Source organism: Bombus fervidus, unplaced genomic scaffold, assembly GCF_041682495.2.
Source record: "Bombus fervidus isolate BK054 unplaced genomic scaffold, iyBomFerv1 scaffold0029, whole genome shotgun sequence".
Taxonomy (NCBI): Eukaryota; Metazoa; Arthropoda; class Insecta; order Hymenoptera; family Apidae; genus Bombus; species Bombus fervidus.
In genome coordinates this window covers 171702-177193 of record NW_027212592.1, presented here as the reverse complement: position 1 = coordinate 177193, position 5492 = coordinate 171702, and the positions used below count along the sequence as shown (strand labels likewise).

Sequence of the window (5492 nt, the reverse complement as noted above, 5' to 3'; positions counted from 1 at the left end):
ATCGTTTATGCATGGATTTTTGTTTGTGTACTCAGGTTTTTGTACTCTTATTCTCGGTTCGAAAGAAGCCGATATCCGACAAACGTCCGACCAACGGGAATCGAACGCGCGGAAGTCGCCATATGATTGACGACACGAAAATACGTTCGAAAACGAAATCGGACGGACTGCGCGACGACACACGCAGCCCGCCGACCGGGCGTAAAGTGCATTATAATATATAACAACCAACGAGATCGAAGCTCCGTTCGTCAGGAAACGACGGGGATATAACACCCGATTCTGAATCCTCTGTACAGCACACGATCTCGCGAAGAAAGCGCACGGTGGCTAGCCCATGATATATATATATGTTCGTTCCTCTCGTCCAGTTATTCGAAGCAAACAGCCGATATGCATCTCCATCGTTCGGGTAAAAAAAATCGATGGGACGCGCACGGTCGTAGTCTTCCTCGCGCGGTCGTTTCTTCCCGATAGCCAGAAGCAGAGTTTGAAAAACTCTAGCGACGGAACGAGGCATTAGACTCTCGACAACGAGGATACAGACACGGCCGGCGGTCCCCTCTGAATCGACTTCGGTGGTTCAGGTAAAAATAAAAAAAATCGATGGGACGCGCACGGTCGTCGTTCCTCTTCCTCGCGCGCGGTCTATTCTTCCCGATAGCCAGAAGCAGAGTTTGAAAAACTCTAGCGACGGAACGAGGCATTAGACTCGCGACAACGAGGATAGAGAGACGGCCGGCGGTCCCCTCTGAATCCACTTTGGTCGCTCAGGTAAAAATAAAAAAAAATTCGAAAGGGACGCGCACGGTCGTCCTTCCTCTTCCTCGCGCGGTCGTTTCTTCCCGATAGCCAGAAGCAGAGTTTGAAAAACTCTAGCGACGGAACGAGGCATTAGACTCTCGACAACGAGGATAGAGAGACGGCCGGCGGTCCCCTCCGAACGGATGGCGACAACGACGACTAAAGCGCGAAAAATCGCGACGAAGAGGAACGCATCTCCGTTCAGGTGTATGTGTGTGCGTGCGTTTAAAAAAAATTCGATGGGACTCGCAGCCATCGGCCTCGCGCGGTCGTTTCTTCCCGATATCCAGAAGCAGAGTTTGAAAAACTCTAGCGACGGAACGAGGCATATGACTCACGACAACGAGGATATGGACAGGCGGTCCCCTCTGAACGGGTCGACGAGACGATGGTAAAAGAGACGAACCGGACGAAACTTCCGTCGATCAGGTAAAAATAAAAAAAAATTCGATGGGACGCGCACGGTCGTCGTCGTCTTCCTCGCGCGGTCGTTTCTTCCCGATAGCCAGAAGCAGAGTTTGAAAAACTCTAGCGACGGAACGAGGCATATGACTCACGACAACGAGGATAGAGAGACGGCCGGCGGTCCCCTCTGAATCGACTTCGGTGGTTCAGGTAAAAATAAAAAAAATCGATGGGACGCGCACGGTCGTCGTTCCTCTTCCTCGCGCGCGGTCTATTCTTCCCGATAGCCAGAAGCAGAGTTTGAAAAACTCTAGCGACGGAACGAGGCATTAGACTCGCGAGGATAGAGAGACGGCCGGCGGTCCCCTCTGAACCAACTTCGTCTAGTTAAGAATCGTTACTCTTTACCATCACTCGCCTTGGTATATATCTTTTCGGGCCAACATCCACGCAATGCGTTTTCGTTCTAGGTTACCCGATCCACGAGTACGAACGTACAACGTGGTTTCGTTTTGTCGAACATCGTATATCGTTCGCCGTTGAAACGAACGACAACGAAACGACATAGGAAGAACGAACGCCCTTTGGGTAGGAAGCACGTTTCGAGGAACGACGAGAGTTTGGAGAGACGCGCGAGATAGCTGGAGACGCGCAGATATAGGTATCCATGGATCTTCGAAGAGAACCTTCGAAGATATATAATTCGGTATCCTTTTTTTCTGCGGCTCGCTATTCGCGTTCTTTCGCTCTCGTCGACGACTCGTTATAGACGCTTCGTTCGATCCCAAAGAGCAGTCTTCCTTATGTCCCGTTGCTAGGAGGTGAGGCCTACGCAACGCAACTACGAAATATAGAAGAGGTGTGAGCAGTGATCTCTCCGACACGAGGCACTTTAGAGATTTTAGTTTATATATTATATTGTTCGTTCGTTGGATTTCCACGATGCAAATACGAAATACGAGATCGTGACGGCGGGTCTTTCTGTGTACGACCTCACGCAGGCGCCTCGATCGCATTTCTCATTACACGTGGTTTCCACTGTAACTTTTAGTTTTTTCGATATGTGTTCAGCTCAAGTTCCCTCACATATCGTTATTATTATTATTATTATTATTATTAATAGTAGCGGTTTCGTGTTATAGGATTCGGAGACGGCGGGTCTTTCTGTGTACGACCTCACGCAAGCGCCTCGAGAATCTTTTTAAGTTTTTCGTTTGTTATAATATTATTCGGAGACGGCGGGTCTTTCTGTGTACGACCTCACGCAGGCGCCTCGAGAATATTTTTAAGTTTTTCGTTTGTTATAATATTATTCGGAGACGGCGGGTCTTTCTGTGTACGACCTCACGCAGGCGCCTCGAATTATTCGTGTAAAAGTATATCTCTTCATCCCGATGATCGAGAGAGAGTGCCACACTCTTCGTATAGTTTCGTAACTGGAGCGTCTCTCACCTCCTTATTGTAAAATTTGGCTTTTGTCAAAGTATATAGCTTGTTAATACGTCGTATATACTTTGTGTCGATATAGGAGGAGTACGGCTCCTTACCGACGATATTATATATATTTTATTATACAGTGTTCAAGTCAAATATATTCTTTGTGTTTTTGTATTTTTCGTTAATGATCCTTCCGCAGGTTCACCTACGGAAACCTTGTTACGACTTTTACTTCCTCTAAATGATCAAGTTTGGTCATCTTCCCGGTAACATCGGCAATGCTTATCACATTGGCCGCGCACCAGTCCGAAGACCTCACTAAATCATTCAATCGGTAGTAGCGACGGGCGGTGTGTACAAAGGGCAGGGACGTAATCAACGCGAGCTTATGACTCGCGCTTACTGGGAATTCCTCGTTCATGGGGAATAATTGCAAGCCCCAATCCCTAGCACGAAGGAGGTTCAGCGGGTTACCCGGGCCTTTCGGCCAGGGAAAACACGCTGATTCCTTCAGTGTAGCGCGCGTGCGGCCCAGAACATCTAAGGGCATCACAGACCTGTTATTGCTCAATCTCGTGCGGCTAGAAGCCGCCTGTTCCTCTAAGAAGATTTGTTTGTACGTTGGTAGTAAAAACCCGCCGACCGAAGCCGGGGGCCTTCGAGATACCATAATTTACGTCTATTTAGCAGGCTAGAGTCTCGTTCGTTATCGGAATTAACCAGACAAATCGCTCCACCAACTAAGAACGGCCATGCACCACCACCCACCGAATCAAGAAAGAGCTATCAATCTGTCAATCCTTCCGGTGTCCGGGCCTGGTGAGGTTTCCCGTGTTGAGTCAAATTAAGCCGCAGGCTCCACTCCTGGTGGTGCCCTTCCGTCAATTCCTTTAAGTTTCAGCTTTGCAACCATACTTCCCCCGGAACCCAAAAGCTTTGGTTTCCCGGAAGCTGCCCGCCGAGTCATCGGAGGAACTTCGGCGGATCGCTGGCTGGCATCGTTTATGGTTAGAACTAGGGCGGTATCTGATCGCCTTCGAACCTCTAACTTTCGTTCTTGATTAATGAAAACATTTTTGGCAAATGCTTTCGCTTCTGTCCGTCTTGCGACGATCCAAGAATTTCACCTCTAACGTCGCAATACGAATGCCCCCATCTGTCCCTATTAATCATTACCTCGGGGCTCCGAAAACCAACAAAATAGAACCGAGGTCCTATTCCATTATTCCATGCACACAGTATTCAGGCGAAGGTAGCCTGCTTTAAGCACTCTAATTTGTTCAAAGTAAACGTATCGGCCCACCTCGACACTCAGTGAAGAGCACCGCGATGGGATATTAGTTGGACCGCCCCGCGAGGAGCTAAGCCCACCGATAGGACGTACCACATAATGCCAGTTAAACACCGCGAGCGGTGAACCGACACTGTGACACACAGATTCAACTACGAGCTTTTTAACCGCAACAACTTTAATATACGCTATTGGAGCTGGAATTACCGCGGCTGCTGGCACCAGACTTGCCCTCCAATTGGTCCTCGTTAAAGGATTTAAAGTGTACTCATTCCGATTACGGGGCCTCGGATGAGTCCCGTATCGTTATTTTTCGTCACTACCTCCCCGTGCCGGGAGTGGGTAATTTGCGCGCCTGCTGCCTTCCTTGGATGTGGTAGCTGTTTCTCAGGCTCCCTCTCCGGAATCGAACCCTGATTCCCCGTTACCCGTTACAACCATGGTAGGCGCAGAACCTACCATCGACAGTTGATAAGGCAGACATTTGAAAGATGCGTCGCCGGTGCTAGATGACCATGCGATCAGCACAAAGTTATTCAGAGTCACCAAAACAAACGATGGACGAACGGACGAGCCATCCGCCACCGATTGGTTTTGATCTAATAAAAGCATTCGTACCATCTCTGGTACGAATCTGTTTGCATGTATTAGCTCTAGAATTACCACAGTTATCCAAGTAAGTTTAAGTATGATCTAAGAAACCATAACTGATTTAATGAGCCATTCGCGGTTTCACCTTAATGCGGCATGTACTGAGACATGCATGGCTTAATCTTTGAGACAAGCATATGACTACTGGCAGGATCAACCAGGGAACTTTGTATTTTATATATATATATTATATATTAGAGTCAAAAGACTCTCTTTTTAAAATAGCCTCAGAGTGTCGTAGGTGGGTCCGTAACACCGTACGACGAGACTTTTCGTTCTTAGTGAACGTTCGACGACACCCTTTTAATTCCCGTTGTAACGTCGAACGCCACTACTCTCTCTCATTTCGCCACTCTCTCTTTACTTTCTTTCGTTCGTTTGATTGTTTGTGTGGAATATTTTAAGATCATTCTGTTCATAGGATCATTCTGTAAGAATGGTTTGTTGGTTGAACGAATATGCCTTAGCGGTAAAAAGCACGTAAACTGCATGCTGAACGTACCGTCCTCGTAAGAAACATATTCGTTCGTTCTTTTGATATTCTCCAATCAGAAAGAACGCACTTCCTAAAAGGTAGTACGCTCCCCATTAGCCTTTCGTATGTTTAAAACGTACTGCGTACGCTATAACATAAGTTTTGGAACGGTCTCTGCCGAACCAGCATGAATTGATACTCAGTTAGTAACAAGCACACTGCCCTAACTTTTTTTAAAGTTAGTGCGAGCATACAGGATCCAGCTTCCCGACTAAGGGGAACCTTGCCACGTTATTTGGTCATTACGTCCAGGACAGCGACCCGCGGCGCAGCAGTGTAGAGAAAGAGTCGATACGAGAACGAAGGAACAGTCGAGAAATAGTAAAAAAGTTCACTAAGACTCGAGGAGCGGTGACTGAATTCTCAACC

The 5492-nt window shown here is 47.6% G+C and overlaps 1 non-coding gene across 1 annotated transcript; it reads right to left on the bottom strand.

Moving 5' to 3' along the window:
* Positions 1–2828: 2828 nt before the first annotated feature.
* LOC139997093 (small subunit ribosomal RNA) lies at positions 2829–4752 on the bottom strand. The gene has a single exon (XR_011802566.1). It is a non-coding gene; the product is annotated as a small subunit ribosomal RNA (ribosomal RNA).
* Between the last annotated feature and the right edge of the window lie 740 nt (positions 4753–5492).